Source organism: Triturus cristatus, chromosome 6, assembly GCF_964204655.1.
Source record: "Triturus cristatus chromosome 6, aTriCri1.1, whole genome shotgun sequence".
Lineage (NCBI taxonomy): Eukaryota > Metazoa > Chordata > Amphibia > Caudata > Salamandridae > Triturus > Triturus cristatus.
Genome location: NC_140589.1, coordinates 1,280,625,152 through 1,280,639,449, shown reverse-complemented (window position 1 = coordinate 1,280,639,449; position 14,298 = coordinate 1,280,625,152). Strand labels below are relative to the sequence as shown.

The 14,298-nt window shown below is 43.5% G+C and overlaps 1 protein-coding gene and 1 long non-coding RNA gene across 2 annotated transcripts in view; one reads left to right on the top strand and one right to left on the bottom strand.

Annotated features, from left to right (window-relative positions):
* Positions 1-3,282, top strand: part of LOC146821286 (uncharacterized) — a 141,254-nt gene extending 137,972 nt beyond the window's left edge. Inside the window, exons 2-3 of the long non-coding RNA XR_014962692.1 lie at positions 2,751-2,992; positions 3,173-3,282. This is a non-coding gene — a long non-coding RNA (uncharacterized LOC146821286). The remainder of the gene's footprint in view (positions 1-2,750; positions 2,993-3,172) is intronic.
* Positions 1-14,298, bottom strand: part of PACRG (parkin coregulated) — a 1,191,188-nt gene that overhangs the window by 159,067 nt on the left and 1,017,823 nt on the right. The window lies entirely within an intron of this gene.

Sequence of the window (14,298 nt, the reverse complement as noted above, 5' to 3'; positions counted from 1 at the left end):
CTCATCCCGGCCGATATCCCTGCTAAATATAGACTCAAAATTATTCTCGAGTATCCTGGCTCACAGACTAAACCCTCTTATGTCTGGCTTGGTCGACCTGGACCAGTTGGGTTTTATCCCGGGCAGGCAGTGTGGAGACAACACAAAAAGGATTTGCCACTTACTTGATAAGGTGCATAGGTCAAAGGAGGAGGCTCTTCTGCTGGCAGTTGATGCTGAGAAAGCCTTTGACCGGGTGCACTGGCCATATTTCTTCGCCACGCTAGAGCGCTTCGACATAGGACCTAAGTTTCGTAGACGGGTAGCTAGCATTTATAATGCTCCTACTGCAAGGGTTAGGGTCAACGGCGTACTTTCGGGGGACTTTTCGGTGGAGAGAGGCACCAGGCAGGGTTGACCTCTCTCTCCACTGCTCTTCGCCTTATATATGGAGCCCTTTGCTCAGAGGCTTCGAGACAACCCGCAGGCGCAAGGTGTCCCATTTGGGGCTGATCGTCATCTTATTAGCGTTTACGCCGACTATGTAATTTTCTCGATGGTGCACCCCCTTACCTCCATGCCTGCCATCGTGGCGGACCTACAGGCTTTCAGCCAGGTCTCTGGGTTTAAGATAAATATGCAGAAATTGCAAGCACTAAATCTCACTGCGCAGCCAGCCACCATGAATACATTACAGGCCCAATTTGACAGGGTGCATTACATATCTGGGGTTGGTCCTGCATAATAGCCTAGATAGGACTGCAGACACGAACTATACTACTTTACTCACATGCATCCGGAAAGACCTTGACCAATGGTGGCGTCTGCCCATGTCCTGATTTGGCAGATTGGCCGCAATAAAAATTAATGTGCTACCTCGGACTCTGTATCTTATCCAGACCCTTCCTCTACTCCCCCCGCCGAATGCACTCTCACAGTTCCAAAAGGAGATAAAACACTTTATTTGGGGCCTGATCTCGCCCATACTGCAGAGAACTCTGTTACAGCGCCCTAAGAAAGAATCTCACCCGCTACTACCAGGCCTCGCTGCTGCGCGACCTCGTGGAATGGAATCGCCCGATGAGGGAAAAGCACTGGGTGTTTATGGATCAGACAGTGGCTGGCTGGCACATCTGGAGGGAGGTTTGGTTGCCTATATCGGCGTGCTCCTGGGGACTCTACTCCTCGCCAGTCACCCTCCGCACCACGTTAGCCTGGGACAGGGTGGTTATCGCGCAAACCTTACCACATTTCCTTCTCCCATGTCTCCAATTTTCTCCAACCCAGATTTCCCTCCCGGGATGGGTAAATGCGTAGGTGCACGCTGGGTGGAGGGTGGATGTAAGCGCCTGTGACAGCTGTTCGACTTGAGGGGCCATATTTCCTTTAAAGAACTTCGAGAAGATTATAACCTAGCGGGTTCGGAACTTTTTCTTCACACACAACTGCTGCACTAGACATCCAGCTCCTCTGTACGTCCCCTGGTCAGCAGACCGATGCTACCATTTGAGAAGTGGCTTCTTTTGAAAAAGGACGACCGCAGGCTCATCTCTGAGTTATACACCTTCCTCACATCAGAAGGGACAGGGGCTCGCACTGCGGGACAGAGGCGGTGGGAGTCAGAAGTCGGCCGCACTCTCTCAGAAAAAGAGTGGGGAGACATTTTTTATAGAGCACATCACTTTGCACATTCTATGGGACACACAGAGACCGCATTTAAAATTGTCTCCTACTGGTATTATACCCAGGCTTGGTTAACCAAGTGGAGTTCTCAGAATAATGGACTCTGTTGGCGTTGTTGTGGGAGCCAGGGAACTCTCCTTCACTTGCTTTGGAACTGCCCAAAGCTTACCAGATACTGGGACAGAATCCTTGATGAGATTGACGGGGCCTTTGATACTACTATCCCGAGATTCCCCAGCTACACTATCTTAGGACGCCCCAACGCATTGACATTTCCGCTGCGCTTAATCAAAGGTAAGCAGATCGCATTGGCTTTGAATGCCGCGCATCAGGTTATATTGGCAGGCTGGAAGACCGATAGGATCCCAGATCATTCTCAATGGCAGCTTCAATTGTGGTCCCTTCTTGGTATGGAGCGCTTGTCCATGGCTTTGTTTAAGGACAAATCTGAATACTCTAAGGTCTGGGCTCCTTTCATCACTATCTTATCCTCAGAATTCTGGGCGCTGACGTGCCCTGCTTACCTATAGCTCCTGAAGCTGATCCCAGGTAGGAGGCTAAGGAGTGCGACCCCTAATGGACTCACTTTCTCCCCTGGGGACGGGTACTCTCTTTATATAGGGCCATTTGTCTTTGTCTGAGTCTACAGGTGGCTCACCGAGAAGGAGGGGTGGAGGGGGTTGGGGAGGACCTGGGTGTTATTTGTTTTTAACTTTGATTTGATTTTGTTTATTAAACGCAGACTTTCTCGCTTCAAACAAGCTACGGTGGGCCCTTGTCGCACTGTCGGGTAAACACATGTGGTGTTTCAGAACTTGTTCATGTTCTATTTCTATTTTAACATGTCTATCTCTTACTGCAAGATGTTGAACGCGGCCGGCCCAAGACGGGTTGTAGGTGACATGCTGTGTTATTCACCTATTCAGTTGATTCATGATTGATAAGCTCCGCTCCCTATCCTGCTCATGACCTCGCCAGCCCACTGGGTTGTAGGCACTGCCGTGATGTATTTTTCTTGTCATGTGTTCTGCCAATGAAAAATGATTTAATTCTAAAAAACTCGTGGTGTGATTCTTCTTTTCTTGCAGTTTACAGACCTCATCCAAGTGCTAAACGCAAATAAGTCTAAAAAGCATCTTGTTTGGTCTGGTGCCAACTTGTTTATTTCTCAAGATGTTTCTACTGCAATGGCTAAATGGCGGAAGGACTTCCTCGAACTGCGACCCACAATACTGGCCCTAGGTGCACGATATGGGCTTTTTCATCCTTGTCTCTTTAAGGTGACATTTCAGAACAACACCTCCACATTTGATGATCCTGCAGACCTGAGGTAATTCATCCATTTGCATTCTACATCGTCAATAGAAATTTCTGGTCCTTCTTCTGTCACTTGACTGTTACGCAAATCTTGTTCTCTGTTCTACTAATGTTTGCTGTGCTTACAGGTTGCTCCTTAATTCTGTTTTTTCTCACTTGTTTCACATTTTTTCATTTTTCAATTCCTTTGTAGGTTTTTTGGAATTCAGTTGCCTGTACCCCTATTTGTCGTGTTGGCATCCCGACGTGATACCTTCTCCCTTGTCGGTTGTGCCATCTTCATTTGTTGTTGCCACTCCTTATTGTTGTCTTCATTCCCCTCTTAAATGGTACGTATTACAGTCGTCAATTTGACATGTACTGTCCTTTCTGGCAATGTTTTTTACCCCTTCTTTTTCTCCTCTTTTTAATCTTTCTTCTGTTTTTCCCCCAGTATATGTTCGTCTATTTTTCATCTCAAATTTATTTCTTTCCTCTTTTCTTTTCCTTTCCTCTTACTATTGACGTTCATATACCTCTTTATAAATTGTTTCTATATCTACCTTATTCTACATTTTGGCTTTGCTTATTGCTCTTCCTATACTCCTTCATTATTGTCAGTTCCATTGTTTTATATCTATGGTTATTTTCTTGCATTCAGAGTTGTTCCATCTCTTCTATTCTTCCCTTTCTCTTATTGTTTTCATTGGAGACGTTATTCTTCAACCTTCTGTTTTCATTTCATTTTTCTTCCTCTTTCTTTGCATTAATGTTGATCGTGTGATTCTATATTTAATTCGTTTTATTTACATTCAAAGTTATCTCATGGAATGTAAAAGGTTTTATTAATCCCATAAAGAGGCAAAGAATAATATCCAATTTAGCTACTTATAACCCTGACTTAGTTTTATTGCAAGAGTCTCATTTGGTAGAGTCAGAAGCTTTGAAACTTAAAAGGCAGTTAGTCTTAGTATCTCATACGATCATGAAGAAAAATGGGGTAATTATTCTAGTTCATAAACGTTTGAAATGTTCTGTTATTTCTAAGGAAACTGATTCAGAAGGTAGATGGTTATTAGTTAAGTTCCTCATTAACAATATTTATCTTACAGTTTTAAATATTTTTGGTCCAACTCTACCGGATTCTTCCTTTTGGCCTAATATTACAACAAATGCATTCAATATAAAGAATTTTTTTATTATTTTGGGTCGTGATTGTAACCAAGTTATGGGCCCTTTCCTTGATCGACAATCCGAAGTCCGCTTCATCCCCCACTAGACCCACAAACAATTTCAAAACACAATATCTCAGACTCATCTTGTAGACACCTGGAGACTCTGTAACCCTGACATCTCAGAATTCTCTTTTTTCTCTCCCCCACTTGGCACTTTGACACGTTTGGACAATATGTTTCTTTCTTCTGTCTTAACACAGACCCCTTATTTCCTCCTCAATTGAACCCATTGTTATTTCTGATCATGCCCCGGTTGTTGCTGATTTCGACTTGCTCCACTCACATCCCAAATATTCTAGATGGAGGTTTATTAATTCCCTTCTTCAGGATCCACTTTTCTCTTCCTCTTTCATTTCCTTTACAGAAGAATTCTTTTCTTTGAATTAATCTCCTGAGTCCTCTCCTTCACTGCTTTGGGATACTTTTAAAACTACAGCTCGTGGCTTTATTATAGATTACATATCCAAGAAAAAGAAACATTTTCTTAATCAGCAAAACATTTTGCTAGATAATATTAAACATCTAATGCAACATTTCTATACATCCTAATCTGAATCTTTGTTACAGGATTTTGTTTGTGCTAAACTCGACTTTAATAAAACAACTACTGATAACGCCTCATCTGTTCTACTCCGTACGAGCGCTCAGTATTAAGGCAGATGTAATAAAGTTGGCAAACTCCTGGTGAACTATCTTAAATCTCGAAAGGAACGTGTTTTGATAGATTCTATTCATTCATCGGATGGGAAAACCCTTTTCAAAGACCAGTACATCTTAAATGACTTCATGGAATTTTTCAAAACTTTATATACCCCAGAATCCTCCTCACTTCCCTCTTCTATTGACTTATATCTTAATCATGTTCCACCTTCATTTAATGTGGACCTTGACTTTAGCTCTCTAGAATCTGATCTGTCTATCCAAGAAATATCTCAAACCTTAAATCTTCTTAAGAAAAATAAAACACCAGGTCCTGATGCCTTTACGGAAGAATTTTCTCTACATTTCTCAAATCTTCTTTTTCCAAAACTTCTACAACTTTTTTAATTTTTCCACAATAATAGTAAGGCACAATGTACTTTTTTAAGATGCTACAATCTGCTTAATCCATAAAGATGGCCGCAATCCCAAACAGTGTAAAAATGATCGTCCTAGTTCCCTTGTAAACGTAGATTATAAAATCTTTGCCAAACTGCTCGCGATATGCCTTGAGCCTCTTTTACCGAAACTAATTGGTTTAGAGCAATATGGTTTCTTTAAAGGTAGATTAACATCTGACAACTCTTGTTTATTTTTTAATGTTTTAAGTAAGGACTCTTCTATTTCGTACCCTCTTGCTACAGTCTCTATCGATGCAGAGAACGCTTTTGACAGAGTAAATTGGTTTCTTTTTAGGTCTCGCCTTGCGATGCAGCGTGCATGCGCTGCCCGCTCAGCGGGGGCTACTTGGAATCGATACGGATTCAGAAGGGACTTGAAGCCCTGCCCCTCTTTTCCATTGGCTCGCGTCATCGTTTCTGGTAAACAGTGGCACGTGATTGCAAATCAGGCTTTTTGGTTACCTCCTTGTCCAATTTGAGGAAGGCCCATCTGGACAGGCCGACGCCATCTTGTTTTGCGTGACGTGGGAGGGTTCGGTTTATGGCAAACGCTGGCTCGTGATTGGAAATCGCTTCCATTAAGCGCATGCCCACTTTCACTTTTAAAACGCAGCCGGGAAATACAGCAGTTTGTATGTGTCTCGCATTTAAATGCGAGACATATAACATTGCAAATATTGGCTATGGCAATGCTTGTTATTCCAAGGCACAGAAGTAGGTGACACTGCATGTGAAATTGCAAAGTGCTTCACTTGGGAGTGTAACTGTAGCTGAGTGCAATCTGGGTTAAAAGCTGGACGAGCGGCGGGTAATTAGAGCTCACTTGCTGCTGCAGGACAATTTGGTCGACTGTAGCTCACCAGAGCACGGGGGAGCCGGCACCGTTCTTTGGAGCAGCCACCACCTCACCCCCGCCTGGAGTGGAGTGCCTGTTGGGGACCAAACATCACCTGCCCCTGGAGATGATGGTACTGGACAAGGAAGACGGTAGGTGTGCCGAGGCTGCCTGGCGCGCCCCGGCCGCCGGGCGTACATGTGTGACCTGAGTGGCTTGTGCCCAGTCCTCCATCCGCTCCCCCCCCTTCTCCACCCAGCCGGCGCCTGCCCCCCCACGGCATGTTTACTCTCCTTTGCGACACCAGGGTGCCTATCATTTACCGTCCTTAAGTGAATATGGATTGATTTTCTTTGCTTTTTGTTGCTAACCAGTGTAAATGCAGGAGGCGTTTGTGTCGACTGACCTCGCATGTGGACGGAGGCTATTTATTTTCTTCTCAGGTGTTTAGAAGTGCGTCTTTTTCTGGGCTTTAGTTTAACATACTTGCCACTGATTTTAGCTAAATGGTTCAGCTTATTGGTTCTTTATCTGTTTCTGCTTTCTCTGTGAATGTAGACATGGTTTTAGAGGCTCACAGCTTGGCTAAAGTGCTTTACAGAGTGTGTCGGCTTATTGTAAGATCCTGTCCCCCATTGTGGAAGGGACTTTAGAAAGGAGAGTGGACGCAGAGTGCTGCTTTACGCATGCCATATGCTTGTTATTTTTGAGGAGAGATAAAGAAGTCATTTTGACTTGAATGTTGCTGAAAGTGTGTGCCTATATTGCTGACAGGGAGCCCAGGAAAGTTGGGACCTTGGCGTTAATTTACTAAGTTCCTGTCCCTCACATTCTAATGAAGTGGTAACAACTGTACAGTGTACGGCTCAGCACTGTGCCATTTGTATGTTTTCACCAACTTTGGGGCTGCTGTGAGCTGGCTTTGGCGTAACTCCTCTCTCGCCTTCGAGGCAGTCCTACTATAACAGAAATGTTCTATGCAACATTATTAACATGTATTCTAAGGCGCTTTACGGCTTCTAGGTATCGTGAATAACAGGTGCTACCACTGCCTAATTTAACGGTACTCAAACTGCTTTTCTCCTCCTTGGAGCGAGGCCAGGAGGATGTCAATTAAAAACAAGCGTTGAAAATGCAATAGGTCTCGCCTTCGATTAAGTTAAAGCCATTTGCTTTGCTAATGGTATTGTATTCTAGCTTTGCATTATTTAGTGTATATTTGTGATATATGCATATATTTGCTCTCCCCTCTCCCCTTTCATCTGCCTTATGCTATTGTAATCCTCACTATACGAAATTAACACACATACTGTTCTTCTATTCATTCACCTCCCAAATCTGAAACACTGCTCTTTTCCTAAAGCTATGCTTTAAACTACTACACAGCTAACAAAACAGTTCTAACTACATACAACTACAACATATCACAAATATACTCTAAATGCAAAGCTAGAATACAATACCATTAGCAAAGCAAATTTCTTTAACTTAATCAAAGGCGAGACCTATTGCATTTTCAATGCTTGTTGTTTAAAGCCCTCCATTGGCATGGTTTTGGTCCTAAATTAATTTCTTTGATATCTTTGTTATTTTCAGCTCCTAAAGCTTCCGTAGCAGTTAATGGTCTTGATTCTCAATCGTTTAACTTACACCGTGGGGTACGTCAAGGTTGCCCTCTTTCGTCCCTCCTTTTTATTTTATCACTTGAACACTTTATTTCGCATATCTGCCAAAACTCATCTATTTCTGGTTTTATATATGGTGATCAACATTTAAAATGATCTGCCTATGCGGATGATATCTTACTCTTCATATCTCATATCGAAACGTCTATCCCTCCTCTTCTACAAGAAATGTCAGATTTCTCCCTTATTTCAGGTTATAAAATGAACTCTGACAAGACAGACATTCTCCCCATCACCAGATTTTGTTTTAAACAGCACTTTGATGCCACTGGTTTCCGTTGGAACAGTTCTAAAATCAAATACCTAGGCATTTGGTTTAACAACTCCATATTAGATTCAGTTCAAATTAACATGAAGAATGTGCTAGTTCGTATCTCTAAGCTTTTCTCCTCTTGGAACCCTCTCTTTATTGGTGGGGACGGCTAGATTCTATTAAAATGATGATTACTCCTATTATATTATATATTTTTTCTATGATTCCCATTCACATTCCAAATATCTATTTTTAAAAAATGGACTCCCTCCTCTCTAAATTTTAATGGAACAATAAAAAATCTAGACTTTCCTTGGCACATCTTCGTAAACCTAAATCTTTGGGAGGAGTGAATTTCCCCGATTTTCCACTGTATCATAAGGCCTTTTGTCTTCAATTAGTTTCTAAATGACTTCTTTTGAAGTCTCCCCCTTTACACCTTTATGGGTCACAATTGAATGATCCTTACTTGCACCCTTTTCTTTTAAGAAAGTCCTTGCTTCCTCAACAAGGGTCAATATTACCTCACTTTTGTTATTTAAACACACGTGTTCATTATTAAAGCATCATTATCGATTGGAAATTATCTCTAGGAATACTTTCCTTCACTCTCCCCTTTGGTATAATCTTCTCATTACCTTCAATAACAGACCTCTTTTTTGGAAATCCTGGAGTCTTAAGGAGATTATATGGCTTCGGGATATGTTTGATGGCTTATCTCCATGATCCTTCCCTCAATTTCAAGATGCCTTTAAATGCCATCGCTAGTTCTGGCACAAGTTTTCTACTCTTTTGGCAATAATCCTACATGTTTTTTATTCTCTATCCTCTACTGAACCCATTCCCATGGAAGATCCACTACTCAAAGTATTAACTACATTTCCCAAAGCTTACTTGATCTATAAACGTCTTCTTTCTCCTGATCTTGTTCGCCCTAAATCTAAAATAGAGGCTGCCTGGGAAGCGGATTTGGGCTGTGACTGGAGCATAGATTTTTGGAACAAACTATGGGGTAGGTCTTTCAAGATCTCTAGATCTGCCTCCACTACTCAGTCCATGTTCTTTCTTTATCACAGATTATACTATACACCCTCATCTATAGCTAAGTTTCACACTCTAATGATGTGGTTTGCTGGTCCTGTCAATCTCCTTTGGCTGATCTGATGCACCTTCTTTTTTCTTGTCCTGCTGTCACTTCCTTTTGGAAGGATGTATGGAAGCACCTCTCACTTATTTTTAACGTACAGACTCCTTTATCTAACATTAATCTCTTTATAGGTAGCTTATAAGATTCATCAGGATTGTCTCTACATGAGAAGGGTTTATTTGATTTGATGTTGGCCTTAGCTTTCCAGCAGATTTCACTTAATTGGAAATGTTCAACTAAACTTTCATTGAAATCCTGGTGGAACAACGTTTGTCATTACCATAGATTAGACACTGCATTTGTTTCTTCTTTTAAACCATATGTAAATAGGGATTTATTTTGGTTATCATTAACCAATTATTTAACTGGTACAAGGAGCCCCTTGGGGTATTGCCGTGCTACATTGTGATACTGCGCTATTTTCGATCATTGCAGGACAGAAGCGCGCTGCGCTAGCGAAACATACTTTTTAACATAATAATCCCTATTTCTTATCTAGGTTAAATATAGTTTATTTTTCCCTGGATTTTAATCGCGTCGCGAGCGCACACGCCGCCCCCCACTTGCACTGTAAAATATCGCATTGGCGAGTCACTCACTGCTTTTAGAGCGGGCCCCGGGTCATTTAGGACGCCATTATTGGTGAGGATTGCTGAGGAAGCGCCGTTTGTCGGCGCCATCTTTGTTGTAGCGCTCTAGCGCTCAGACGCTTGGAAGGAGAGCCTTCATAAACGGGCCATGAGGACGCGCAGCGGTCACGCGCAGCGGGAGCGCCTGATGAGCGCCGGAGGAGCGCCAGAGGAAAGCCCGTTTGCGCCCATTCGCGCACGATCGGGCCTTGGGCTTGGATGCTCTGGGCAGGTAAGAGCATACTCTCGTACCGAGCTGCTAGGGTATAAGGGTACGATCTCTCCTCGATGCTTACATTCGCTAGACTTGATGAAAGGCCACTACGCATGCAATCGGTGTCCTTTTCTCATGTCGGAACAGGTACCCGACGAAAACAAACCGTCGAAAAATCTGAGGATGGCTTTACTTAATTGCCGATCCCTGCCTGGACACAAGGAGGAAATCTCACTCCTAATTACTTTTAAAGATCTTGATGTCTCGTTTCTGGTGGAGACTTGGCTGGGGGAAAACTCTGACCCAGATCTGATCGAGGCACTACCCCCAGGATACAGAGGACAGCATAAAGACCGACCAGGAAGAATAGGAGGAGGGATTGCAATTATCTACAGGGAGAGCATAAGTTGCCGTTTACAGAATACGAAATAGTCAGGGATGTGAGAGCACTCATTTCACCCTCCACCCCTCAGATGAGAGCTCAATAACAGGGCTACTGATCTACCGACCACCAGGCCCTCTTGGTTCATTTCAGGAGAGCCTGTTGGAGGCGGTGATAGATGGGGTCTGTACGGCTACGAATTTCCTGTTATTGGGAGATCTTAACATCCATTTTAACAAGCCAGAGGATAGAACAGCGAAAGATCTAGAAAAGGACCTAGAGAGTTATAGCCTCAATCTGAAGGTGCGGAGTTCCACGCACAAGTCAGGAAACACTCTTGATCCCATTTTTACTAATGTTGAGACCATAATAGTCACGGAGCCTTATCGTGTCCCTTGGTCGGATCATTCAGTGATTCCTTTTTACTGGAAAATACCCAGAATAAGTACCTCTACTTCCTCAGATAGAGTGTTAAAAAGGCCTTGGTCTAAACTTGATGTGGACAACTGGAGGGGACTATTAGAAAACAGCAAGCCTCTGGATAATTCCAATGTGGAGGTGGCTGCTAATAACTTCAATCAATGGATCACCCAATCCCTGGACAAACTTATACCTAAAAAACCCTCAACAATCAGGAAGGGAGAGCTGAAACACCCATGGTTTACTTCAGAATTAAGGCTGCTAAAACAAGAATGTAAAAGGGCAGAACGTCACTGGAGGAAGGACTTTAGTACTGATAGGAAGATCAGTTATAAAATCTTACTGAAGAAATACAAAAATGCTCTTATCACCACTAAAACGGCTTTTTTTGCGAATAAGATTGAATCCGCCGCTAATGCCCCCAGGGAAATGTTCAAGATCGTGAAGCTCCTTAATAAAATCCCGGACCCTCCTGTAATAGCAGATGAGCAGAATACAAGATGCGAGGATATGGCAAACTATTTTCAGAGTAAAATAGATACAATTCTGGAGACGATCCCGGTAGTAGATTCCATTGAATGCCACAGGGTGCCTCCTTGGGAGGAAAGAAGGGAATGTCCAACATTCTCAGAGTTTGCCCCCCTTACGGAAGAGCTTCTTCCCTCTCTGATGGGGAGTATAAAAAGTGGATCGCCACGAGATCCAGCCCCTATGAAAATTCTCAATCAGGCACTCCCTGCCATTAGTGAACCGGTAACCAAGATGGTTAACGCCTCTCTGGATTCGGCTACGGTTCCCAAGGCATGGAAAGTGGCCATGGTCAGATATCTGATTAAAAAACCGAACCTCGACCCTGAAGACTTGGCTAATTATCGCCCGGTATCCTTGTTACCTGGGATGGGGAAGTTAATCGAGAAACTGACAAACATCCAATTGGCTGCATTTCTGGAGAAGCACAATCTCCTCCATCCATCCCAGACAGGATTCAGAAGGGGACAAGGCACTGAAACAGCACTGTTGAAGGTGGTGGAAGAGGCCAGAAGGATTTTGGACGCAGGTGGCAGCGCGGCCATTATCCTTCTGGACCTCAGCGCCGCCTTCGACACAGTTAATCACCATCTGCTGCTGACTCGACTCAGGAACCTTGGGATAACCGGAAAAGCCTTGAAGTGGCTTAGATCCTTTCTGGAGGATAGATACTTCCAGGTGTTTGAGGGCAATAGTTGTTCCCGCTTGTTAGCATTACAGTGTGGGGTACCACAGGGCTCGTCCCTCAGCCCCACACTGTTCAATGTATATATGGCTCCGTTGGCAGAACTGGTTGCCCCGTTTGGCATCCAGCTAATAAGTTATGCAGATGATACCCAGCTGGTGTTTTCTCTGCAACAAATAGAGTCCCCGCCGAACAACTTGGCTAATTGTCTGGAGACGGTGGTAAATTGGATGAATCTGTCTCAATTGAGACTTAACGGAGGAAAAACGGAACTGATGCTCTTAGGCGGACAGGATATTCCCGACCATCTTACCTGGCCTACCAGTATGGGTGCCATACCATCGCCTAAGACAGAAATAAAGAGCCTAGGTTTTTGGCTGGATAACGTCCTATCCTTTGAGAATCAAGCCAGAAAGACGTCTGCAGTCTGTCATGGGATACTGAAATCCCTGCGTAAAATCCTGCCCCAACTTCCAGAAACAGCAAGGAAGACCGTAGTCCAGGCCTTGGTCTTATCACGTATCGATTACGGGAATGCTATATATCTTGGGGCCCCAACTTCCACTCTTAAAACCTTGCAAGTGGCCCAGAACCATGCTGCCAGGATCTTAACGGGCACTAGTAGGTACATGTCGGCGAAGCCAGCCTTAAGATCGCTTCACTGGCTCCCGGTGAAGGAGCGCCTTAAGATCGCTTCACTGGCTCCCGGTGAAGGAGCGGGTGCGATTTAAATCGCTCTGCATCACACATAAGATCCTACATGGAGAAGGCCCTTCCATATTGGAAAACATGATAAATTCCTACAGGCCCCAACGCAATCTTCGCTCGAGCGAACATAATCTGGCAATTATCCCTAGGATAAAACGAACCCGTTCAGGTGGCCGACTCTTCTCTCTGCAAGCCGCAAGAGAATGGAATTCCCTCCCGGGTTATCTGAGGCTGGAACATACCTTCCTTAAGTTTAGGAAGCAACTTAAAACCTTTTTATTCCCCAGAAATTAAAGTAGTAAAATAAAGCGCTGGGATGCCTATGGGTAGCCATGCGCTATACAAATGATTTTTACAATTACAATTACAATTCATGTATCACGTAATCGTTCTGAGAATTTCCAGACTCCATAGATCATTTGATCACTGTTTTCTCCCCTATACTACATTTCCCCTTTTTTGTATATTGCATTTATAATTTGCTCTCATGATCTTCAATTATGGAATTGTATTATATACCCCCTCTTTTCCTTTCTTTCCTCCCCATTTTTCCTTTATTATTGCTAAAATCTAAATAGATTACTACTCTGCTTTATTGTCTGTTTTTATATTTCTATTATACTATGGATATTTTGCTTTTCACGGTCTATTCTTATGTAATTGTTACTTACTTAATAAAGCTTATTAAATATAAAAAAAAGAAAGGCTATCTGTCCCATAGGTTTGCATGTGAGATACCTTGTACAAATCTTACAAGTGTAACTATCCACTGGGACAAGATAGAGAAATGGAGTTTAGACTCTCTGAACTCAGAATTTAATAACCCAACTTTGAGTAAAGATGGTTTTTAAATTGTGTGTTCGAAAATACCACTTTTAGAAAGTGGGCCTTTTCTTGTTTAAACATCCTGTGTGCCCCTGCCTGTTTGTGTATTGATTGTCTGATTTTGGAGTGACAGGAGCTGGGGATGTGCATTCACTCTATGCAGTCACAAGGGGGGGGTTAAGGTGTGCCCTGCCTTTCCTGCATGACTCATAATCAGGCTGAATAGACCTTTCTACATTTAGAGTGGTGGAAGGAGTTTTTCACTAGTACCTGAATAGGCTGTGTCTGCTCTGCACAATGCTCTCTCTACCTCCTGTAGTAAGGCTGGACCCGGGAGGACAGAACTATCTGCCAAGGAGAGGGAAAAGACTGGAACTTTGCTGTGAACCTGCTTGTGAAGAATCTCCATGGGCTTGTGTATGCTTGCCTCCTGTTCTGAATTCTCAGGGACACAAAGACTTCATCACTAGCTTCCTTGAACTCCGTTGCTGGGAATTCTGATCTGCCAGGAGGTCCCTGTTGCAGTTCTGAGCCTCTGGAGGTTGTTTCTGTTGCTGGGAGCAGAAAAAGCTTGAAGAAACCAGGAAGACCAATGCATCGCCCTTCCAGCGCCTGTTTTTTCTGATGCAGCACCGCCAAGCGGGAGAAAGTTCCACCCTCCGCCGCCGTCCTGTCGAAGAATCGACACAGCGTC